A 26,543-nucleotide genomic window follows, 5' to 3' on the forward strand; every position below is an offset into this window, starting at 1 on the left:
ACCTCTATTTCCTATCTAGGGTGGTGAGTATAGGTAGTGAGTGTGTATGTAGGTAGTGAGTGTGTATGTATTCACTGCAGGACATAAACACTGGAATGGTGGGTGTACCCTTGTCATTGGAACATGTGAGCCTATTAAGAATGAATTAGGGCATGGTTACTTTTTCTTTTCTTTCTTTCTTTTTTTCTGTCCCTCTTTTCCCATTTTCTAGGAGCCGCATCCCATAACTTGGTTGTGGTAATACAACGCGACTGCTCGGGAAGCGCTCAGAGTCGGCATTCATTTGCATGCCGCTGCCATTTCCCCAGGGCAGTGTCTCCTTCTTCCTGGTTCTCCCTCACCTCCCACCAGCCCCCCTGGCAGAGCACTGATGAGATGTGACAACAGAAAACACAAGTGCATTTCCTAGAGATTTACCAGAGTCCAGAAGGAAAGCTCAGAGGAAGAGGAACAATAGAAACGCAGACGTGTAAAGGGAAGAGAGTTCCTAAGCTTATCATTTGCAAATGTCAGCTCCATTCTCAGGGAACTCCAGAGACCTTTAAGCAAACCGCTTTCTAATGAATACAACGAGAGCCATTTGAATCCGCTAGACTGGGGCCAGTCACAGTTAACAGATCGCCCAGTTTATCTTCTACGCTCCCCAGAGGCAGCCTGGGCCTCACAGCACCTTTTCTAGTTCAGCTTCAAATGGCCCAAGCGATGCACTTCACTAGGATTCAATGGGTAAATGATGTCAGAGAGTTAATATAATTTCCCCATGATAGTATATAATTGCTATGTGCTTTATAATATTATGTACTATACTATTATGAGGTTGCTATGTGCTTTATACTATTATGTACTATAATATTATATGACTGCTCTGTTCTTCATATTCTATACTATAGCATGTAACTGCTATGTACTTCACATTATGTACTATAGTATATAATTGCTATGTACCTTATACTATTATGTTGTACAATATTATGTAACTGCAGTGCACTTTACTCAGCCCATTCTCCAACACTTCGGATTTCAGTGATCAATTAATCAATTAGTGTTGATTATTTACTAATACAATCAGAGAAGCAGCACTGAAATTACCAGAGTGGCAACCGTTGCTCTCCACTCCAGCATTCCTTACGAGTTTGCCCTTGGGAAAAACACTTATTCTCTCCAGCCTCCGATTCTACGTTTGTAAAGACTGTGTTTCCCAAAAAATAATACCGGGTCTTATATTAATTTTTGCTCCAAAAGACGCATTAGGGCTTATGTTCAGGGGATGTCGACCTAAAAAATCATGCTAGGGCTGATTTCCCAGTTAGGTCTTCTTTTCGGGAAAACACGGTATGAGATAAAACATCATCTTACCCAAAACATCTGTTGAAAGAAGAAAAGGTAAGGAAGTATTTGAAAAGTACAAAATAACGTAAAATGTTAGTCTAATTGCTGGTATAACCAGCTCTATGCATCTGAAGCCGCCTCTCTGCTCCCCGTGCTCTTTGTGGATCCACTTCCTGTAGACCTGAGAGACCCAACTCTCAGCATCACTGGCTGCGCCCGCCCACCATGCCTTCCGTTGGCTGCTTCGTTCACAAATCATTCTTGTTGGGACAAGACAGGTTTACGGAGAAGACCAGTGGGGCTGGGAGGGTCATGGGCTCAGGGTGTTCGTTGCTCAGCCTGGGCCTCCGTTCCCAAATCATCTGGTCCTTTCTGTTGGATTATATCAAGCTTTTACGTAAAATTTCCATGTTGGAACTGGTTGAAAAATTTGCAAAACACTGCACAGTCCAAACAAAACACGTGTGAGGACTGACAAGAGGCTGAGCCCCCACTGGTGCCCTCCTGCTGGGTCCCAGGGGCCACCATGTTCTCTTTACAACAGCGTCACACACCGACCCACCAGGTAGCAGCTGGGACAGCGCTGGACGCCTCCGTATGGTACATTGTGGCCCAATGACTGACCTCTCCCTACCTACCCAGCCTGATCTACCCCTGCCCAGGTGCTGATAAAAAGAGCAACCGACAAGCCTACACGTGAGGGAAGTGCCTCTCTAGAAACTTCTACTGGCCTGTGAAATCATGTCTTTTCACTTAGCTGGGCGCAATGTGATAGAGCTCATTAAACAAAACCCCACATAAGAAAAGGTAAATTTGGTAACAAGCATTTATTGTAATAAAGAACTCACCATAGGGTAACATTAAATAACCAGCTTCCTGAGTGCACTTACACAGAATCTTTCTAAGAGCGCTGCCATTATAGAAAGCGAGCTAATATTTAAGCTGAATGTACAAAGAGGGCTTAACTACTGAGAGTAATTGTGGGCCTGCGTCAGAATTTAGGAGCTCACTGGTTTCTACGGCTCCACTATAATAATGTCTCAGCTGTGCACCACAGCTGGCTAATCAGAAAGGGTGCAACTGAAACAGAAGATGGCATCTTAAAGGCATGGAAGGGACCGGGAAAAGGGGTGTCACTGCAGATTCCATCACTCTGTCAGCAGAAGTGGAATATTATTGATACATCAACTCAAACAGTTATTGGACACATTTGCAACAACTCAGTAGCTCTCCATTTCCAGACAACATTGCAATTGGAATTCTATCACGTAAATATTTCTATCACGTAAATATTTCTATCGTGTAAAAAATAATTCTATCCTGTAAAATATTTACGTTACGTAAGAAGGACATAAACCCTGCTGAGTTTCTCATTGGTCAGTCTTGTTCTGCTGTCATGAAGTTCAGGGAAGTTGTTAGCTTTTATATTGTTGTTTGAATTTTAACCAGGTACAATTAAACTGTAATTTTTTTTTTCCCAGTGCAGAAAAACCGACGTCGTGGGAGGAGACGGGGGATAAGAGGAAGGAGAAGGGAAAATCTGAAGATGGCTTACTCTGGCAATTTTAGGCAATTTTTCTAATTTTATTCCCCCCACCCCAAAACAAAACAAACAAACTTCAAGACATGTTAATACATCTGTTTTACAAATGTACAAACACATTCAGGGAGGTTGAATAGCTTGTCCAAATTCAGAGGTAGTTTTTCAGTGTCGGAGTGGGGAATCCGAGTCTATTTTACTAAAAAACCTGTTATTTGGGTAGATGTTGTTGATGTCCCCAAAATAGTGCATATTCAATTTTCAAAATTAGGAAACAATAGAAATATTTAAAAATTAAATTAAAACATGGACCCATTATTCAACCTAGACATGCTCATGTTTTACATATAGTCACTGCCTTTTAGTCTTTTTTTTCTGTTTTTTAATGTTGGGTTTTTTTTTTCTTGTAGAAAGGATACATCCTCATTGTAGAAAATGCAGAAAATTTAGAGCAAGTAAAACTCATCTATTATTTGCTGTACTTCCTGGGCCAGGCACACAATAGATCATTAATAAATGGTATATTTTTTCTAGTTGTTTCTTAAATTGGAACTATAGTGTATATGTATAGAATTCGGTAAAATTTAATAGGTCATGAGCATGCTTTGTAAAAGACTTCCAGATTTTCCATCATGTGAATTTACTCTAATTTATGTACCCATTCCCTTTTTATTACAAAGTTAGGCCATTTTCAGTTGTTCATTACTTTAAACAATGCTGCAATAAATATGCTGATTTATAATTTTTTATTCCCATCTCAAATCATTTTATTAGGATACCTTTCTACAAGTGAATCATTACATTAAATCACCTGAGATTTTTTTTTTTAAGGTTCTTGATACATATGGGCCAACCTGCTTTCCAAAGAGATTTACAAACCCACCTGCAGAGCCCACGACTGATTTTAGCTATAACAAGGTTTTTACGTTGATCAAAATTTGTTCCCTCTTGTTTTTAATTCTAAAGACTCTTTTCTTTGTTAGCACTTAACAAAATCCCTAAGTCCTTTTGCTTCTTTATTGAACATAAGCCTCTCTTATTAACTGCAGCCCTGGTGAAAACAGGAAATAAGTCTATTTTTTTTCACCATTAAACCACCAGTACTTAACCAGTTACCCTGCTTCCCCGAAAATAAGACCTAGTCGGGCAATCAGCTCTAATGCGTCTTTTGGAGCAAAAATTAATGTAAGATCCGGTCTCATATTATATAAGACCTGGTCCTACATTATAGTAAAATAATACCGGGTCTTATATCACTTTTTGCTCCAAATGACGCATTAGAGCTGATTGTCTGGCTAGGTCTTATTTGGGGGGAAACACGGTGGGGCCTAACACAGAGAAAATTGGTGTCTGTTTGTTAAATGAATGAAGAAGTGTGTTCAGTAGAGGATTATTTTTCTCAGTATTTAAACATCGAAAGCATCTGAATTAGGTAAGAACTCTGAAAGGATTTTTTTAGTGGTCATCCATTTTTATTTTTTTAAATCACAGTAACTGAAGAAGGATTTGCTCTGGAATTCAGCATACGGTCTGGTCCCAGGCTCAGGAAAAGTGGTGATGTCACTACAGCACAGCCTACGTGTGACGTGTGACCCAGAAGGCACTGCAGAGGCAGGGGGGCCCCACGGTATTCTCACAGCAGGGCGAGGGCAGGGGGCTGTGGGCTGTGGTCTCATTATTTACTGAGTGTGGTTTTCCACTGGGTATTTATAAGTGCAACCCACAGAAAACAAAGCCTGTTTGCGCTCTTTGAAGCCAGCTTCCTCAGTCACTTGAAAAGAAACAAAACTACAAATCATTAAAGAATAATGGTGATTTTTGCAACCAAAGCAAAACATCAGCTGGAACTTGTAGGATGGCCCACGTGTAGCTGTCACTCTCTCCCACAGCCCTTTTCCTGTTTGTTCCAGAGGACAAGTTGGTCTCTTGGCCCTGGCTGGAAACCTTGGCTGGTCCATGACCTTTGTGGTCCTTCGTGACTATGTTGACAGTCACTTGAACTGAACCTTGTTCCTACGGTGACCTAAAGTTGCCACACACAGTCTCAATTGGGAAATGAGAACGCCCAGTCCAACATATGACACAGCCCACACTTCAGATTTCCCGGCTTCAGCTAGAACTGCCCAAGGCCAGTCTTCAAGGAGAAAGCGTGTCTAGTTCTTCTCTCTCTCCCGGAAACCTCCTCCCTGACATTTTAGGTTTATCGAGTGATCCCTAGGGGACAGAGCATGAGCGCAGAGGAGGACAGAGCAGGGTCGCCGCGTTCACACGACTCTGGCTGTGGTCGTATGGCTGCTGGGAACACACAGTGTGACAGCCTCATGTGTGCAACACCACTGTGACCACCTCGGAATAAAACCCCTTTGCCCCCTGACCTCTTTGCATACACTCCCTGCCGTTCACTTCCTGTTCACATGCATATTTGGTATTGCCCGGAGGAGTCAGGCCCTAACGTGTGAGGAACGGATGGACTGTGTCTTACACGAGGTCTCCACACCGAGCTGTTCTGCCGCAATTCTCCGCATCCCATTTTTCCCCATTTCCTGCAGGGCAAATTCAAAAGCTCTGCGCAGGCCATGCGATTCCATTATGTCATAACTAGTTGTAACATAATTGGAGCCGTATGCTTCAAAGCTTTGCACAGGCACAGATGGAAAGCAAACTGCTGGAATTCCCTCAGTAACCATGATTCCGACTGAGTGCCTCAACGCAGAAATACTCAATATTAATTGTGTGCCACACACGAGACGCGGCTATCTTTAAGGAACTTGCGTTGGTTTCCTATGGCTGCTCTAACAAAGTACCACAAAGCAGTGACTTAAAACTATGCGAAGTTATTATCTTAGACAACAGGACAGCAGAAGTCTGCTGTGGTCCTCACCGGCCTAAAACCAAGGAGAGGGCAGGGCTGAGTTCCTTCTGGAGGGTCCAAGGAGACTCTGCTTCCTGACCCTTCCCAGCTTTGAGAATCTCCTGCATTCCTTGGCTCACAGCCCCATCCATCATCCAAGCCAAGGACGGGGCTCTGGCCTCTCATCGCATCTTCCCACCCTGCCTCCCTCATCACCTCTGCCTCCCTGATGTCCCTGCCCCTCCCCCTACTTCCAAGCACCTTTGTGGGTGCCGTGGCCCACTTGGGTGTCCAGCAGAACCTCCTTAAAAATCAGCTGATTGACAACTTTGATTCTCCAAAGGCACAAACGCGCCACAGTCATGGGTTCTAGGGCTCGGTGTGTGGGCATCTCTGGGGAGCCATTATTCTAATGATAGAGACGGCTGGTCCTAAATGAGTAAAGTGCGATATTTGCTGATACAGTGAAGTTTGTATAAAGGAAAGCAGAGAAGAGCGGGACAGCCACCGAGGATTCTGTGGTCATTTCTGCCTGCAGAGGGGCAGGTATTGGTCTGAAATGTGACATCATTGGACACAGAGTCCTAAAAGCGGTCGTATCTCACCAAGAGGTGATGTCAGAGGAAAGCAACTCTGAGCAAAGAGGCCAGCGGGGGCAGAAATGCTTATTCATGGAACAGCGTGACAGTTAGCAAATTGGAAGAATTTTAAATACCACACAGAAGGCAGCATAACAAGATATAGAGAAGAAAGCAGGGGCCGTTTCAGGAAACGCCTCGCGGAACACACTGAGGCTTTGGGACTTTATCTTGAAAATACTAAGACCTGAGGGTTTCTTAGTGATAAGTCAGTCGGGAGAGGTTTGTGTTTTTAGAACAATGACTAACCAAGAGCAAGGCAGACATGCAGGTGAGGCATTCAGCTGTGCTCAGTCAGGAAATGTACTTGAACTGAGGGGTTGCCGTGAGGACAGAGACAATCATTAGATGAAATAATGATGAGTAGAATTTGCTAGACTGGTGACTGGTTAGATTCACAGAGCGAAAGAGAGGACAGTCCCCAGGGTGACTCATGGGATTTGTTCTCAGTGACCAGTGAGATCCAGTGAGGAGGCATCGTAAGAAGAATAAAGGTACAGCTGAGGTGCACGTGGGGCGTGTTTATTTTAAGATACGTGTAAGTCATCCGATGATGGTTTTCAGGAGGCCGGTAGTTCTGCTCTCCTGGAAATAAGACAAATATGGGCTAGAAATGTCGATGTGAGAGACATAATTAGACAGGTGCTCACTGAGGCTATGGAAATGGTGCTCACAAAGTGAGAAGAAACGGTGACCGGGACTGAACCCTGGCTGTCACCACATTTATGGGACGGGTAGAATGAGAGGGTCCAGCTCCGGAAACTAAGAATACTGAGGAAGATGGGGAGAAAAGTGACAGAGAGAGAGAGAGAGGAACTTGTCATGAAGTCAACGGGGGAATGACCAATAGTGTGAGTGTCAGAGGAAGGTCAAGGAAGGGGCTGACGACGAAAAGCCCACTGGACATGGTGACGAGGGGGATAGGACTGACCTCTAGTGTCACCAAGGAGACGACCCGGAACCGCCCTGCAGGAGTTAAAGAACAGCGTGGTCGCTTCCAAGGTTATTAGCGCTGAAGGAAGAGTCGGCAATAATTGCAATCAAGAGAGGTTTATTTTGTTCTGCTTTGATTTTCAGATACAATTATAGGGATTTCAAATCTTCACTCCTCCATGAAACTCTTTACAACGGCCTGAAGGAGAACAGAGAGCTTCCTTCTCTGTCCCCCTGACCCCCACACACACAGAACGGCCGTGCTATTGTGAACTTGTCAATGGAGCACAACATCCCACTCCTCACACACCCCCTGCCTGGCGCATGGAAGGGGCTCAAGAAACATTTTTTCAACGAATGAGTGAATGAATGAATGAATGAATGAATGAATGGAAACGTGTCGATTGGCTGACCAAATTTTGGAACACAAAAATGCTCCCATCTGCTGCCGGAAAAATAGACCCAATGATGTCGTTTGGTCACTGCGCTCTGAGAAATACGACGCCTGGACAGTATTCAATACATTCTTTATAACCAACAAACAATAACTGGCAGAACATTTCCCACCGCAGGGACTTAATTTTCATTCCCACGCTCTCTTTACTGCGCACTCTACACTTTCTAATAGGTAACTGAAGCGAGAGTCTTGGAGAGACATTCTTTGGGGTCTCACTTCCTGTGCAGTGCCTACCGGCCTCAGGGGTGGGGGCTGCTACTGTCCGCGTAGGGCGGCCTCCCCGGCTGCGGGGGGTTCTCCCTGCAGCCGCCATTTCTCAGATCTTCCACTTGAAATATTCACTCTGCCAAGGTGCTGTGTTTGGGGCAGCGGGTCCTGAATCCTGTCACCTATGAAGGCCACCTTCATGCCCATCCCCAGGTCACCTGTCAGCCCCTGTTGCTCTTGGCTTGGCAACAGGCTGGCCTCAGACGTCCGTCCAAGCTACGCAGCCTCCACAGGCTACCCCCTGGGAAGGGAGGCCCAGGTGTCCCCTCTGAGGCTCCCCTCACACAGACCAGCTGACATGGGGACATGGCATGGGACCCACAGGGCCAGCAGCTGGCGCCCTTCTCTGCTGTCCCTCCCCCAGCCAAGACAAAACACTTTGCCCACTTTGAAAGAGCATTTATCTCCTTGCCCAAGAGGTGCGGGGCAGGAGACGGCCCAGGAGTCTCTACCCCACCTCCCCAACTCGTAGCTTTGAAAAGACCTCTCACTGAGGAATGGTGTCCACCACAAAACGGACACCAGACCATTTGGAGAAACCCAGGGGCAGACATTTGGATGTCACGCTCTGTCCCTGTTGTCCCTGTCCTGAGAAAGATAATGGGACGGCAACACCCCTGCCTAAATGGGGGGAAAGGAAATGCAAGGGAAGAACTTTCAGCTAAAATCCCAGAACTTTCTCTGCGATTGCTCCCAGGCAGCACGGCGGCCCTTTCGGGGCGCGGCAGCAGCTTCGTGGCGCAGGCTTTGATCTCGCTCCTGGAGCTCTTCCACACACAGGAAGACTACGTTTCGCAACTGGCACCCAACTGCCCTATCAGAGTTTTCCAGAAGGTCAATAATTAAATAACCGGGACCCTGTGCCTCTGGGCCAGAAATGCAGACTCACGCCCCCTCCCGAGGTTTGAGGGATATCTGGGCTGGGGGAGCATGTTTCCCCATTGCTTCCTTCCCTGCTGCCCGGTCCTTGAGAGGCCCTTTCACACATTTTAAACATTTTTGAAACTGAATTTTTAAAAAATGTGTATACCATTTCGTGTTTTTAAAGCAGCAACCGGCCTCGCAGTGTGGTACTGAGGCTGTCACGTCTCCTCTGGGAAGACTCTACACAAAGAGTGAGTCTGTCTTGCTCTTGCCCTCCCTCTCTCCCCGCTGAAGCGTCAGGGGAATTCTCCAAAGGCACCTCTGCCGCTGTGAACTCCTGACCTAATTGTTCTAATGGCCTTCCCAAGGCCGCCTGCTCAAGGCCAGAGAAATCACAGCCCTGCGGACGCCGGGCTAGTAATTCACGGCACTCAGTCCACCTGCACTGGCCGCCAGGCCCGCTCCCGCCCAGCCTGCGGCCTCGGCCGGCGCTCACTCCCCGTCTGAAGCAGCTTGATCACCTGCCAACTGGTATTGATTTTTGCTTCCCAATCTCCAGGCTGGATGGAAGGAAAAGATTAAAAACAGTTTGTCAGTTTGAAGTTGAATAAGAATTCGGCACCAGGGACATCTTAGAAATGGGAGGAAGTGGCAGGGGAGGTTGGGCGTGTGGTCAGTCAAGGCCACCGTGGCTCTGAAGGGAGTTTAACCCTTCGTGCCAAGCAGCCCGGCCACAGCACACTCTCCTCCGTGTGTGTCCTGTGCCCGGACCCTGTCATGGTGTCCTCTTAGCCTCAGGCCAGCTCACATCTCGCTGGGACTGTCCCGGCTCTCTTCGCCCCTCAGGTCCCTGCTCCATCCTCTGCGGCCCTTGGTCCCTCCCAGGGGGTAGCGTCTGCATTTCTGCGGCTCCTCAGCTGTCACCCGTGGGCCCAGCTCCGCACCCGTCAAGTCCTTTACTATTCACGGAGCAGGCCGTGCTGTCCTTGTCAGGACACAGTGGGGAGACGGGAGAAGTTTGCCCTTCAGAGACACGTGTGCCGGTGACTCATGAAGGATCCTTTCAGTTTCTTTGTCAGCTATGGCGACGGCAGATGATTTACAAGCATCTGTAGGAAAGCTGAAGGGCCAGCGCACAGAGTCAGCACGTGGAGGTCAAATCCAGACATTAAAATTTACCCCATCACGGGCCAGGCTGCCAGTCTCTGAGAGCTCAGGGTCGAGTGAGGCAGGAGGGCCGCCTCCCTTCCTTGTAAGCTCCGCACTCAGGGTCAGGCGGGACCAACCTGCGGCCACAGGAGGAAGTGGGTGCTCTGGTGGGGGTCCTGCCAATCACACGCCCGTACCTGGATGGAGCCTCCGCCCTCGTCCAGTGCCAGGGCTGGTACTTGTGGTCAGTGCAGTGTGTGTGTGTGTGGGGGGCAGGACCACGCAGAAAGCAGTCTCGTCCTCATGGAAGTCCGGATGGCAGGCTGTGGCGGTGGCTTCGCCCACTTTGTGTGGCCATATTTTGTCCCTGGTCATTAAGTTTATCCCACTTAGTTCAGGTGGTCTGCGTGTGTAAAATGTGATACCCAGCAACGTTCACGAGTCAGAATCTCAGCAAGTAACAGAAAGAGAAGAGTGGTTAAAACCAGGCTGCACATTAGAATTCCACATTTGTTTGACGCGCGGGCAGAACGAATGGTGAGTGGGGACCCCGAGGTCACTCACTGCCCTTGTGCAGGAGGCCTGGGCCCCTCTGTGTGTCCGGCTCGTCCCACACGGTCCTGTCCCATGTCCAGGCTCTGCCGGGTCAGCTCCGCTCCCCAACTCTTTAATGCGGGATCTCCAGTTTATCTTCTGCACATGTTCTACCTGTAATCGCTGCATCCTGGCGTTTCCCTGAGAAACTGTTTGCTCCAGTATGTGCCTCAGAAAGCCGCGATGGCTCTCTGACAGGATAGCTGCATACCTCTCAAAGCCTGGGATTCTGTCTGCTTCTGTTCTGATAGTGACTTATTACTTCTATAATGAACAGCATAGTCTGTGACAAAGGCAATGGGATCCAAGTCATATTTGGGACAACACATCCCATCCTATTCATTGGACCAAAATCTAGGTCAAGTTTTCTTGCAAAGGCAGCTGGTAGCACTCTCGACTCCTCTATTACCGCCTATCACAGAGAAAAGCCAACTGGACAAAGTGTTGTTTAAACCTCTTGATGGAACTGAAGAGCCAGGATGCAGCAGGAGTTACACAGTAGGACAGTGGAAGCCCAGGGAGTTCAGTGCTGTGCAGGAGTCACCTTGCTCGGTGGCTAAGAGACTGAGCGTAGCTTCTCAGAAGCCACAGGGCCACACGGGGACATGACTTAGAGGCTGGGACCTACCAAGGAAGAGGAATGTATCCTACTAACTGCCTCCCTGTGGGGGTTGGGACCTGAAATGGCACACCCAGAGTGAGAATGGACCAACACAGACCGCTGGCAAAGGGACCGCAGCTCAGCTTCCAGTGGATTCAATCTCTGAATTTGGATTAAGGCAACGACAAATTGCTTACACTTCCAAACCCTATAAAGTAAACTGAAATCCTCTCCGGAATAATGTAAAAATATCTGGTCTCAAATTATTGCTTTCAACAATTTTATAAACACAACACTCAGCATGAAGTCAAAAGTCACCAAACACCAGGGGAAACCAGATATTATAAATAAAAGCCAAAAGAAGCAACAGATAAGAGAAACAAGTTAGCAAGATGGGCCAACACTGACGTTATTAGATACTGACTTTAAAATATGCTTATTATTTTTCACAGAAATTTTTAAAAAAAGGCTTGAGCATTTCAGCAGAGATCTAGAAAAAAATTTTAATGGAAATTCTAGAATAAAACAACTTATAATAGCCAATATTGAGAATAAGTTAGACATAGCCAAAGAACAAAAAGTGATGTGAAAATATTTTACATATATACATTCATAAGCTATTTTCCATGTTGTTATCAGGGAAAGCCTCTCTAATAAGGTAAAATTTAAGCACAGATTGGATGAAAGCAGGGGAGTAGAGTCGTGCAGGTAGCTGGGTAAAGGCTTTGCAGGCCTGGGAACAGGGTGTGCAAAGGCCCTGGGGTGGGAACACGCATGGTTTGTTGGGAGAACAGGAAGCAGAACGGTACGGCTGGATTCTGATGAGTGAGGAAGATGAAGGGAAGAGACGAGTTAGCGAGTTTTCAGTGCATTGGATCAAACACAGCCTTGTAAGACATTGCAAAGAGTTTTAATTTTATTCTGTCAGACAGAAAACCACTGGAGGGCTTAGAGCAGAAGACTTACACCAAGAAAACTGCATTTTAAGAGGCTCCTTCTGGTCGCTGTGTGACAAAGAGACTGTAGACATGGAAGAAGGGGGGCTCGCAGGGAGGCCACTGCAACAGCCCAGAGGAGAAACGATGGTGCTTGTGCCAGGAAGTAGTGAGGAGTGCTGAGAAGTGGTTAAACTCCAGACAGAATTCAAAGACAGAGCTGGTAAGTTGGAGAAACAAGAAAGTCAAGAAAGACAAAACACCAAGAATCTTGGTCTGAGACACTGGATAGAACGCTGCCGTTTCCCGAGATGGGGCACAGCAGGCGATGTGGCCATCCTGTGCTGAAGTGGGAAGTCCTACAAAGTCATTACGCAGAAGTATCGCTAAGAATAACTGAACAAAATGTGATTCGCAGTAGGACCGCCCGTGAGGAGTCGAGAGGGCCCTACTCGCCGAAGCTTCTGAACATGTGAAGGCTCTGCCATGTCTAAAAGACACGATTAGCTAAACATTTCTATTTCTTTTTTTTTTAAGTGAAAAACAAAACGAGTGAAATGTTAACCCAAGATTAGGCTGAATCTCAAAACCTGTTTTCCACACTCACAGAGATTACTGTCCCCGAACTTTACTTTTCAGATGACTACCCAGGAATCTTGAATTTGGAGATGAATTAGCCACTTTGAGCCAAAGTGACCTGTCTACTGAATCCTCGTGGTTAAGTTATAAATGTTTATTGCCTGAGGTCTTTAAGAACAAAGTTCTAATCAGGAGCAGGTCTTAGGTTCCGGCCTTGAACGAACTGGGAAACAATAGACAGAAAAGACTAAATTCATCACCTAGTGTCACAGTTAAGAGCTTGACCTCTGGAGCCGTCACAAGTTCAAATCCTCGTCCTGCACTTAAAGACAGTCTGACTTTGAGCAAGCGACCTAACCACTTGATAGCACAGTCTCCCCTTCTGAAAAATTGGGTTAATAGGGCCTTTCTTGGAGAATTGCTGTGAGGGTTACATAATATAATCCACATACAGAAGTTGGCAGTAGACCGAGCATAGAATTCGAAATGCTCAGTAAGTGTTGTTCAGACACGTCTGCCAGAAAACGGACTCAGGACCAGCTGGCTCAGATGGGAGCGACGGCCATACCGTGTTTCCCCGAAAATAAGCCCTAGCATGATTTTTCAGGATGATATCCCATGAACAAAAGCCCTAATGCGTCTTTTGGAGCAAACCTTCGTCTAAGACCCGGTCTTATTTTCGGGGAAACACAGTAATAGGTAGACAATCCCAGTCTTGACTTCCTTTCGATTGAATTTAACTGGAAATGTCTCCACTGCTGGACACGGTGTCCCACAGACAATGTTTCACTATCACTTTTTTCCGACAAGAAGTCGGCACATTTGTTTGCAGTCGCATTGCTTTGCATGATTAGAAGAAAGAGGTGAGTCTGCAATAATCGTTACACTGCGGCTTTGGAAAACCCCAGTTGCCGCGGTCGCGCTGGCTAACACTGGCACCCTTTTCCTGAGTTCTTTTCACCTCCCCCACAGTGGGTTCCCCACCCTTACAACGGACCTCCAGGGTTGACGGAAGCCCTGTACAGAAAGATGTTTCTTCCACGTCTGCCAGAACTTTGTGATGTCAGCACCGGGCCTGAACGCCAGGTGAACTGAAATGCACGCTTTCCTTAAGACCATGTGTCGACAGTGACTTTCCTCGTTGGTCTCCCCTCTTGGTTCCAAGAGCCCATAAAATCCTAACCACCATACAAACCGAATTACACAGGAGGCAGTCATGCTTAGCACACACGCGACTGTGCGTGAGCGGAACCTCATTCTCTCCTCTGGGGACAAGCTGTGCCCCACCCCTGGACGTCGCTGCCACCGACCCTCTTGGGGGGGGCGCCTGCATCCCAGGACACCTGTGCCGTCCGTCCTCACACACCTTCCAGATCTCGCTCCGACACTGTCGGCCTCTGTTACTGGTTCTCACTTAACACTTCCTGCAACAAATCGCTGAAGTAAACTTAAGCTCTGGACGTAAAGCTTCCTGGCACTTCCGTGGTTTTCAAGGCCACTCAAGGAGCTTCGCTAATGCAGCAGGTATTTAACAGGCAGCTCTCACTCAAGTCAGCGTCTCCAGCCACACCGGCCCCGCTGTGCCCAGAAACAAGGGCTCTGCGGGCTCTGCCGCGGAGACGATTTCTCCTCCTTTCCGCAAAGCGACACCACCCGTCTCTGACCTCCCCAAGCGTGGCCCCAGGCCTTCTTTAACGTGAGTCAGTTACAAGTGGCAAACATTCAGGCAAGGCCCTTCCATGGCACTAAGTCACCCATCTGGCTCTTATATTAATTTTTGCTCCAAAAGACAGTAGAGCTGATTGTCCAGCTAGGTCTTATTTTGGGGGAAACACGGTAGTAGTTATTCCTGTCCGAGGAGCGTGACTCTGGGGAACGACAGATAATGGACCTAGAGATAAAAGCCTCTGAAATTCAGAATGGAGGGTTAGAAGGTGCCTTCATTTAAAATCTGCCGCAATCCACTGGGAAAGTGGAGGAAAAGTCACTCTTCCTCGAGGTACCCAGAATTCTTCTCTACAAAACAGATGCCAAGTTCCATGGTAAAAAGAAATTAATCTTTAAAAGTGTTAAGCAAGAGATATTTACAGTGAAAGTCGAATAGCCTACATAGGAAAGGAAAAAAAAAATTCAGCCTACATGGGCAGTGGAATTGCCCATTTCTATTTAGGAATTCTAGAACTCCCCAAAGTCCCAGTGCCACAACCCCTGGCCGTCCACACACACAGGTCACTCGTTTGGGCCAGGCTCTACAAGAAGCGTTGCTACCACATTCCAGTCTGCGTTCTGTGTTTGTGCGGCAAAGCACTTTCACCAGTTCTGCCAGAGATGGACATTGCTCTACACAGACACACGTGTCCTTTCAGACGCTGCCATCAACGACCCCTGTCGCCTGGAGAAACAGAGCCCCAGGGGCCCTGAGTACAACACGGTCCGATGCCAATTTCATTGCCTCGTGGGCCAGGGTGACCCTCAGACCGCTTTCCCTAATGCAGACACGCTTATAAAGAGGCATTAATTATTGACAGAGAACCACCACAGTGCCTTTTCCATTTTTTAAAAAATCAATCCCACTAGTGCTTGCTCCAGCAGCACAGGTACTAAAATTGGAACGAGACAGAGATGAGCATGGCCCCTGCGCAAGGATGACATGCAAATGCGTGAAGCGTTCCATATTTATTAGATGAATGAATGAATGAATGAATGAATGAATGAATAGTACCTCTAAATTTCTAAACCTTCTGACTTGCTAAAGAAAAGCTCTTTTACCTTTTGAGGCTTAACTCAAGTAATGAAGAGTTTCCAAAAATTGTAGAAAACCTGTTAGTTTCATCCTTTTCTGCTCTCCTCTGGATGGCTGTTAACTGGGCCTTTTAGTTTCTGAAGGAGGCCAGGTGCCAGAGATTTATGTCCTTTGCAATCAAGAAGAGACATTTAAACATTTTTTTCTTGGGATAAAAACTATATGGAACTCCAGTTACACAAGGTGAACAGGAAGGACATTGTCCTGGAAAAGGCCCAGCAGGGTCATGTTTAAACACCTGTGGGCAGGTGGGCAGGTCAGCATAAAACACTGATGGCCCTGAGGTGAGCCCAGCACATGCGATGATGGTACCTTCCAGCTAATAAATGCACTTGACACCGGCACTGATCACACAGTATTTCCCATCATTTGTCTCACTTGAGTGAAACAATAACCTTGTCAATTAAGCAAGAAATACACCATCTCCATCTTATCACTGAAGCAGTGAAGGCTGAGATGTTAATTGTTCACGCTCAAAAGTTAGCAAGTGGCAAGTCCAGCACTGGAGCCCAGAGTCTGCCCCTTAGATCATTCCAGATTCTAGCTGGTGCCAGTCTTGAGGGACCCGAGAAACAAAATCGAGAGTGAACCGAACAGAACAGACGTCCCCCCAGGGACTCCCACTGCCCTCCTTACGCGTATTATCCCATATCGATGGGGCAACAGGTTCTGACTGGTCTGATTGCTGGGACCCGTCTCCTCTCAACCCTCTGTTGACCTGACAGAGGGAACGTGGGGCAGGTACATGTCTGCTCAGAGGCAGTCTCAGTCTCTGCCTCCACCATAAATCACAGAGCCTTTGAGAAGCCAGCCACCTCTGGGCCGAGCATAGCAAGTGTTGAACCGTGAGTAATAATTTATACCGCAGAGTAATTTCAGACTGAAAGTGAAAAAGATTTCCCGACCCTCCCAACGCCGAAAGGGAACGTAACTCATATAATTTTATGCCAGCAGCACATGTATCATACGAAGGGGGAAATATTCTTTCGATGACCTGAATGTTATGTGTTGTCATTAAAATATGTTTAGCCAAGGCTGTGGCTCAATTTGAAGCCCATTGGAGGGGATGTGTCATATTTGGACCCGATGCCAATTTAGAGAGCGTGTGTTATGAGAAGTCTTCATGCTAGAGGTGTGAAATTTACAGTCAATAGAAAGTAATTTTCTGATTGGAACTTGGCCCAAACATTGCAATGGATACAGTGAGAACGCCATGGGACCTGTACCATCCATCAGTGACAGATTCTGGGGTTTAAATTCTCTCTCCATGCAGAGCCAAGAGAGGCAAGATGCAGCACAGGACCAAACCGTAAGGAAGTTGTATAGTTTAATTAACTTCCTCCTGACACCATCTCCTCCATAAACTTTCCCGGAAGTTGCCCAGGAGCCTGTGTTCATGACAGGCAGCCGTGACAAGGAGATCTCCACGTACTATCTGCCTCCTTTATCCTGGCCTCCTGCTTCCAACCCCTTCAATGTGGTAGGCGATGTTTGTTTTTGTGTTTTCAGTTTCTTTTATGTGCATGTCTCCAGGTAGTCTAAGGTTTTTGTCATGTGAGCTTGCCTGAAACCCAGGCATCAACAAAAGTCACCGCGACCTTTTCTAGAACATCCATATTTGTGGCTCCGAGAGTTGAAAGACTGTCTCAGTCTCCTGGAACTCGATCACACCCGCTGTGTTCTCATACCTTGAGATCCAGTCATACGAAACAACACCCTAACACAGGCCTGTAGCCACACAGACCAGTGGCTGCTGCCAGAACACTCCACACACCTTCTACCCAGGCCAGTGCGGTGACAAACTCTAGACAGAGTGACCCTGGGCACTAATATTTCTTCACTCCCCCAGATGATTCTAATGTGCAGACAAGGTGAGAACCATCACCCTCACCGGACTGTCACCCAAACCTGAAAGCACATAGAAGGCAACTGAGGGCCTTTTCAAAATGCAGATTTCGACTCCGAGCTCCAGGCAGGATCAGAGCGTCTGCATTTCTGACAAGCTCTCGTGGGGCTGGGGCTGCTGGTCCAACGATCAGATATCGTGCATCACAGTTCAGACCTGTCCCTGAAAACTGAGCTCCAAGGAAATGTCTTCTGCCAGGTTTTCCTCATGTTCTCGGCGAACTGAGTGCGGCCCCTCATCTGCATTCTCAGACGTCGCTTAACACACCTTACACACGCCCTCTGCTTGCTCATCTGCCATCCACCCCCTGCACTTAAGCGCTTACCCAGTGGTCTCCCACCATCTCAGGCGCACAGGCAGTGACCTCCCCATCTAGTGTCACCTCCTGTCGCAGAGGTTTGATGTATGTTATAAAGGGAGGGAGAGGGAGAGAATCTTCTGCGCACCTACCACAAAAAGGAGCTGTGTTCCTGAAGCCGAATTCCACGCTGGGATTCTGCTGAATCCGGGACTGATTCTGTGAGCCGACCCATTCAAGGGGCCGCTGACAGGACCCGCCAGCTGCACATGGGGTTGCCGTCTGCTCCCGCAGCCGAGCACACGACCACACTTCAGCAGCTTAAACAAATGGATATGCACGTGTTACTGCTGACAAGTTATGGGCCAGCTGGTTGGCAGTCAGATTCAGTCAAGAGGTGAACCAATCCCTTCTCTAGTGAGAGCACAGGACTTTAGGGACAATACTGAACAACTACCGGGTGGGTAACAGACTCCGCTCCCTGTGGTGACGAGTGTGCCACTGGTACCTGTGTCGCCAACTGGGCAATCCGAGTTCTTAAGAAAGTGAGCGCATCTCTCCTTTCTCAAGTTCAGTTTGCTGTTTTAAAATTCTTTACATTTTTAGTGTTATTTATTGATGCTGGTTGTTTTATCTGTGTGAAAGAAAAATAGATACCTTTTATCAAACTGGTCACAAACTGAGAGGGCGAGATTCCTCTTCTTGGCGGGCATTCAGAGTCAGTTACTATATGTTTTTACATGACCAAGTATCTGGGGGAAAAAACTCTATGTTGAAAAACATTTATTTCGAATTCTGCCAAAAGATCTAAAATTTTAACCAGGATATTTACAATTCCTTTGAGTATTACCACGCAAATATTACTTGGGGAGTTTGCTGTGTGATTTCACTGCTGTCCACTAGGGGCGCGGTTTGAGCTTGTCAGCGTGGTGAGTGGGGATGGAACCCTGAGCAGGAACCTAGAACCACAGGTGCCTTTGGATCCCAGCAGGCGGGGCTTCGCGCCCACCCCTGAGACGAGAGGCTGCAGGGGCGGGGGGGCTGGGGGTGCCCACGGAGAACAGCCCCTGGGGAGACTGGGCAAAGGGTCAGCTCTGCAGCTGAAATCCGCCCTTGTACCGCGGGCCCAGCATCCACAACAATTGCCGGGACTTTCTGCATTACCGGGAGGATCCCGTCCACTGAAATCCACTAATCTTGCAATGAGTGGAAAGCAACACAGCACTGTCTGACATCTCAGCTTGGAGACCTAGAATTTACAATTATTCTACAGGCAAACTCCTCTCCTTGGCCTCCTTTCCCCTTCCCTTCTCATCTCACGGTTTCACACCACCTCCTCCTCTTGCACCTGTTTCCTCCTCTTCCTTCCTCCTCCCCCTCTCTTGCGTTCCCTATTAGGCTCTCGTTGTTATAAACGCAAGGCGATCTCCAGGGGGAAAGAGAAAAACATCTGAACAAGTGAAGCACTAACAGCTGCCTTAGAAAGGTCATAGGGAGTTTTAAGTAGAAATGTCATTGTTATTCTGTCACAGACACAATAGACCTAACCTCCGGGCAGAAGACGTGGATTCCTCTTTTCTGGGGCGGGAAATGGGGAAATGCCACCTTTGAGGTTTGACTTTTAATCCAGAGTTGTGTTTGCAAAATGTCTTAATCCATCTGTTCTTCTCCCCACGCATGACTTGGCGAGCGTGCTGTGTCACGTGGCTTTGCTCCCGCCCAGTGACACAGCCTCAGGATGAGCTAGATGGGGGAGGGAGCAGGAGGGTCTGCATCCACCCTCCTCTGGGCCACAGGAACTTCAGTCTCACTGTCCTGACAGTGATGGAGCCCAAAGGAAGACGGACATGAAGCATGGGTCCTGGATTGCCCCTCTCTGCCAGACCTGACATTTTTCAGACGTGGAATCCATTAGCATCTCTTTCCTTCTCTCTGGAAGCTCACGAGGGGCCAAAAAGAGCTGATCAGTAGAAGACGAGACCCTCGAAAGATGAAGGAACAAAAGACAAGAGGTCTTTTTAATCTCCAGCTGAGGCGTGTACACAGTGCCTGCTATAGCCTCGGTCTGTTTCTTCCTGTGATCTTGGTTGAGAATGAACGGTGGACAGAAAGAGTGACGGTCTGCAGTCCCCTTTCCCAGGGAGGACAAAGAATGATCCTCCCTGACTTGTTGGCTGGAAGAGAGAGAACAGAACCTTGGGGGGGCTGAACAGGTCCAAAACACAGCTACCCCAAGTTAAACGCATCGGTCACATTGAGAGCCATTTGGTGATGAACGTCTCATTTGAGGACAGAGACATCCAAGTTTTAATATCAAGTCTGCCGCTGATAACTTGTGTGAGTTACAGATCCCCTCTTGCCTTAGTTTCTATATCCATAAAAAGGATGTCATACGTCATTGGGGCATTATGAGTATGACACTGGTCATGACTACAAGTGTCTGCCATGTGCTAAGCACCAGTAAGTGATGCTTGTTACCGTTAACGTAACCTTTTGTATTCATTGAAACCTGAGCTAGAGCTGACAAGTAAATCCCAAACCATGGTGGGTATGATACAAGTTGATGCCTCTCACTAAGCAACATGGAGAGGAGCGGTGCAGGGCACGTGACAAAGCCCTGCTCCTAGAGGTCGTCCGGGGCTCCAGGTTTCTTCTGTCTCCATGTCTGTCGTCCTGTAAGATCTGGTCCTTCCCCCTGTGGTCCTGGACCAGCAGCAGCAGCATCACATGGGACCTTGTCAAAAATGTGAATGCTCAGGCTCGACAGGCCTCCAAATCAGCAGCGACATTTAAACAAGACTGCTGGGTACACAACATAGTAATTGAGAAGCACTGCTTCAGAGCAGTGTCTTCATCTGCTTGGTGAGAACTGATCAATAGCAGCACATCCAAGAAAAGAGGAAAAGAGAGAGAAAGCCGTGAGGTCACACACGCCACGTCCACCGACAGCGACCACACTAGCTGCAAGGGAGGCTGGGCAGTGTGGGCTCTTGCTGGACGGCCACGTGCCAAGCTAAAACTCCACGTCCGGAGAAGTAGGGCAGAAGAAAAGCATAGAGGACAAGTCACAGTCTTTGCTGAAGTGGTCTTTGTTTTGCTTTAATCGTTACAATAATGAATAATGGGATAGTATAGTCATGGGATAGATTTAACTTTTAACTTGTCCACATTGAGAAGAAGAACAGAACTGTGGCCTTTATACTGTTACGGTATTCGGACAGGGGGGGGGAGGGGGAGGGGGAGGGGGGAGGGGAGGGGAGGGGAGGGGAGGGGAGGGGGAGGGGGAGGGGAGGGGAGGGGAGGGGGAGGGGGAGAGAGAGGTTTCCAGGGTACAACCAGCATATTCCCTTTTTTAAACTAGTAAATAGATAATATTTTAGTACAAAAAAATGCATTTAGTAGGAACCAAGATACCCTCTCTTTTAAGGAATATGTACAGAATTCACAAGGAATGTCTTGAGGCAAATCAAAAACAGTGGCGTTTCTCAGCCAGTGGAAGTTCTTACTGAAAATTCCACATCTGATCACTGGGAAGATTTTATACAGAGAAAGATACAGACACGGATACAGAGGTCAGTGAACTCCAACCTGAGCCCCACAGAAGGAAAGGAAATGAGGCACAGAGCCGCCACCACGATAACTGGACGCACGAATACTGCCCCACCTGCCAAGCCCCCAGCTCTGAACAGCATAACACAGCACAGGTTTATCTCTGCCTTGTGCAAAGCTCCCGGTGAGGCACGCAGTCTTACGCTACCTTGCAGCACTGCCGTCCAGAACAGACACCATCCAGGGACGTTGCAGGAAGGGAAGAGGGAAGAAGGACGCATTTCAGCACCGAGTGCCGGGGCCTGGCAGGCTCGGCCAGGACTGTGAGCCCCAAGACACGCAGGTTGGGGGGCACAGAGGAGAGAGAGCAGGACTCAAACAGTTAGCCCTCGTGTTACACTTACACTAAGTTGCCTCAAACTTCTTTTTTCCTTTTACCCTTAGATCCCCTTAACATAACATTGCCATCAAGTTTGGGGACATGTACAAGTAATTGAAATCAGCCAGCAGGCCTTTTGCTGGTTAGGCCTACACTGTAACTTCCAATTCAAAGCATAACTAGCTTAAAAATCCCATCAGGTATTCAGAAATGTAATCTGAAAACACACTGGTTTATTTAGCGGATAAGTTCTGGAAAATTTATTTCATTTTCCTGACAACTCTACGAGGTTGCTTTGTACAGAGAACAGCTGTCTTAGAGGAAAGAACCCAGGCTAGGTCCAGACCCAACTCTTCAGCGCGAAGGGAAGGTAGATGGAAATATCACCTTCTGAGTTCAATTTCAGTTTATATATCTGCCTCTCAAGTTCCCAAGTTCAATCTCAAGTTCAATTTATACGTGTGCCTCTTAGAGAAATCTTACTGCAGGCCTGCACTATTCACACTGACAGACTTTTTTCTGCCTTATTTGAAAACAGGTCTAGGAAGGAGAGTCAACCCACAAAAGACACGTAACCCACAGTTCTGATAGTTACTCATACAGCTATGAACTACTGACTCGTACAGTTTTAAAAGGATTAATTTTCGATTAAACACAACCACAAACAATTCAGTTGAGCTGTCAATCATCAGAAACCAAAGTCACTGCTAGTGTCATGGGGGGGGCAACAGTCAGCTTCCTGCAAATCACTGTATTTCACACCCTGAAACAGACGTGTTCCTGAGAAGTCGGTTTACAGAGAATTTAAGTAAATCAAATTTGATTTTTCCCATTGATTTCCATTCAAGGTGTGAGAGCCAGAATGGGTAAGCGTTTCTAATGTGTGTGTTGGACAGAACTACCTGCCTTCTTAATACTTGTTCAGATGTTTCATTCAACAAATATTCAACAAAGCCATGCACTCACCACTATTTCGGGTATTACAGGCTTTAGTTTCACTCCTACATTTGCGGGGAGACAACGGGCCTAAGACCCGAGCACATTCTATTTCTTATTTCTCATCACTACCTATTTTCTTGTTGTTGTTGGTTTTTCCCCCATTTTTTTTAACCATTCCTTTCTAACTTTATGCCACTGCCTTCTTAGGCTTTCTCACAGCCTGTAATATTCAGGTGTAATATTTCTCCTGCAGTAAATGCTCACCTGACCCTACGACAGCTTCACAGTGACGTGTGCGCCTCAGCCATCACTGTCACCCAGTCCAGCTTTCACACCCAAGGTCACACCGGACCGAGGCAGACCTCAAGACGGAGCCCTAGACACACGTCTACACATTGAAAACTCCCTAACAGGATGCTTGCAAAGCCATCCGGTAATGACACTTTATTCTCTGTCATGCTGAGCTTTGCAGACAGGGTTTCATGCTATGTTTTATCCTCATAGTCACTCGGGGAGATGAGACAAGTGTGTTTACCCCCATTTGGAAAACAGGAAGGAACCTGACGCTAAGGGGGTGCGAGGTGGCTGCCCTGAGTTCACACAGTTGACGTGAAAAGTCGGAGGGAGCACCAGTGCAGGACTGGAGCCAGGAGAGGTCGGTACGCATCAGCTGGGTCGTTAGGGCCACTCCAGCACCTCGGTGACGTCCCCGCTGGAACTGCTGAGTGTGTGTTGGGATAGGGGCAGGATGTGTTTTTGCTTATCAAGAAACCCGAGTGACGTGTGTGATTTCGCAGTGGTCTAGAAAAGAAACATTTCCCCCATATCCAGCTCCAGAAGTAAAGTAACTGCTTTGACCCCCCTGCCCCCCACCTTCAGTTACTAAATGTTCACGTCACCTCAGCCCCTGCCTGCAGTGGCACTGACAGCAAGTGCTGGGGCCGCAACCCTGGTGGCCATCGGAGACAAGCCACTCCGGGACGCCTCTCATAACATTGTTTTTACTCCACCTCGTAAAGCCTGTTCTGGATAAATTTAGTTTAATTAATTAATTAATAGGACATAATGAATTCTGGCAGGGTGACATCTGAGCACAAAGTAAGAGGTTTAAACAGATCCCAATATGGGTTGGCCCAGAAGACACCCTCACGCGCACTGATACACACACATGCACGACACACACACACTCACAAAAGGTCTTTTTATTCATTGGAGATACTGTGTAACGTGGAGTTTGAGAAGGTTGACTTGACATGTGAGGGGAACTAAGCAAGAGACACAGAGTACAGGAGAGGCAAACCTGCCCAAGCGATGGGCTCGTGATCAGTAGAGATTCATCTGTGTTTTAGAGCCCAAAACTCGACAACCCAGAACTGATTCTTCCTAATAAGCCTGAAATAGTTCATAAATAAATGTGTTTGTTGAGACAGCACTTTTATCGTTTCCTTCCATAACGTTCCCTAGTAAATCCCACCTTGGTGCTCAAGGACGTGAACGTGGGGCTGTCTTCGCACACACGTGGATTCAATAAATATTAGTTGTACCACCGTTTGCATCAGCATTTCTTGAATGTCCTCTCTACAGCCACTGTTGTGTGAGTGTGTGTGTGTGTGTGTGTGTGTAATGGGCACACAACTGAAACTTGGGCTCAATACTGGTAATCCATTCTGAATACAATCTACAGGAGAAAGTTACTTTTTATTGCAGATTACTTTCCGCATCCTTTAAAAGCGGACTCTTTCCATAAAAGAACCTGTTTCCTATTTTGAATACCAGCCTGGGTTCCTCCTGCAGCTCGTAACAATGTGCCTGCATCTCATTCACTTTGTATCCTTCCTGTCCGATTCCCGATTCCCTGAGGGGCTTATCAAATGAATGAATAACTACGCACAGTGGTACTTTTCAGGTAGGTCTAATTACTTGCATTTTGCCGTCTATTTCCTATTGCCATAGAAGCCTTTACAATGTTGCCAAGCTTAAGCCAAGTTCCCCAGTGGGTGGAGTCCTGAGTCCCTTCCTCTGCTTGTCTGTTCCTCTGTGACCTGCTGTCTAGCCTGCTTCCTGTCACCTAATTGCCAAATAAACGGACAATGCTGCCCTTTCACCATAAAAACGCTTCTCAGGGCCCCGTGTCACCTCCAGACCACTAACGCCACCAGCTCCAAAAGCCACCAGGCTGCGAGCGAGGGCAGGGCACTTCCTCTCTGAGCCCCAGTTCTCTCATCTAGAAACCGTAAGTAAAATACCTACTCCTGTTGCCGAGGGCTCTACCCTTCTGAGTTGGACCAAACAAATCCCCAAGGTGTCCCAACAGAAAACGCGGGGGCCACCAATCTGAAATGAGCTGGTTTCGGCTTTTTGTATATTGAAAACCATACCTATTGAAAAGGCCTAATGACACATACATAATCAGTGACCTGCGGCCAACTTGACTCACACAGAACGCACAGATGTAACCTGTCTTTTTCCACAGTGTCCATTTCAGACAGATCTGTGAGGCGCTTTAAGGAATGTCCACACAGTAAGCACGACGTAAGAGTTCACTACGCACAACGCATTTTACAATTCTTTGGCTACCCTATTATCCGGCTATTCATGTGAATTAATGTTTATGAGAAAAGTTGCATACGCACAATACTGAAAACATGGAAACAGAAAAAGGAAGGGAATCACCTAATCCCACCTCCGTCAGGATTTTGCTCTATTACCTTCCAGGGCTTTTTACGCGGAGAACAAGAATGTCATTATCATCACAGCACGTTTGAGCGCTGACTTTGTGCCTCACAGAGGTTACTTTGTATCATTTTCCCAGTAATTCCCACTGAATCCCCGTAGTTGATTCCAGGACCTGGGAGTGCCACTGTCATAACTGCGGCAGAGACAGACAGTTCCCAGCCACACCTGGTGCCTGCCTTCCTTTCTGCAGCGTTACTGTTGCAAAGCAGCCGTCCCTACTTTCTGTCACTATCAATGCAAACAGTTGCGAACTAGCACTAGCGGGTGTTGCACACTTGTATCAGAATTTGTTACTGGTAGACTTCTGTGTTGTTATGTCAATAACTATAAAATAGTAGACCATTGAACGTCCTCTTTCATATAATGTTTTCTATGTAAGAACTAGGTAATTATAAAATAAGCCTACAAATAAAATTACTGTTCCAAAGTGTGTAAACATTCATGTATACACATTTATTTCCAAAATAAATTTATTTATTTTTTTCAAATAACTATGTGTTTTACCCCAATTTACCAGGACTAAATGATCATTTGGAAAAAAAAAACTTTGCAGTTTCATAGGTAAAACTGGTAACTTGCTGTTTTGGTTCAATGTACCCTCCTGACTAGCAGGTGTGTTTCCTTAGCCCTTAGTTACTCCTGCTAGTGACACAGTCGACGTGTTTGGTGTCTGAAACTTCTCCTGCTCCTCAAGCAGACAAAACACATGTGGACAAATGCTTATGGATAGAAGACTCAGCAAAAAGAAATCAACTGTCCAGTTGTGTTTGGAGGGCAAACGGAAATCTACAGGCAGAAAATGTAGTCTTGGTTTGGCGTTACCGAAAACGACAAGTGGGAACAGTGACACTCAAGGGACCCTCTGTGTGGATCCCGTGACGCCTAAACAAGACGTGGCAGTGTGTGTCGGGACTCACACACGACATTAGCTGGGACTCGGCATTTGGGGATCCAACACTGCCGTTACTTCGAATGCCACTTGGTACCTCCCACAAGCCCGCCGTCTTTTTAGCTGATTTAAGGGGACAGACCCGGAAGCCGAGCGTCCCCAGAGAACCACTGTTCCCACACTGGGACCCTACAAGTGCTCATAGTTGGGATGGTGGGCCTTGCTTCAAGACTGGGCCACGGAAACAGAAGAGGCAGGAAAAGAGCTCGTAAGGAGGGACGAGAATAATGTAACAGGGAGACAGAAA

The 26,543-nt window shown here is 47.2% G+C and overlaps 1 long non-coding RNA gene and 1 other non-coding gene across 2 annotated transcripts in view; one reads left to right on the forward strand and one right to left on the reverse strand.

Annotated features, from left to right (window-relative positions):
• The window catches only part of LOC141569347 (uncharacterized), a 450,266-nt gene that overhangs the window by 343,828 nt on the left and 79,895 nt on the right, over positions 1-26,543 (reverse strand). The gene's annotated exons all lie outside the window — the stretch shown is intronic.
• LOC141569407 (U6 spliceosomal RNA) lies at positions 15,314-15,417 on the forward strand. Its single transcript, XR_012493019.2, has one exon. It is a non-coding gene; the product is annotated as a U6 spliceosomal RNA (small nuclear RNA).

Source organism: Rhinolophus sinicus, chromosome 11 (genome assembly GCF_057876585.1).
Source record: "Rhinolophus sinicus isolate RSI-liver-muscle chromosome 11, RSI-T2T, whole genome shotgun sequence".
Lineage (NCBI taxonomy): Eukaryota > Metazoa > Chordata > Mammalia > Chiroptera > Rhinolophidae > Rhinolophus > Rhinolophus sinicus.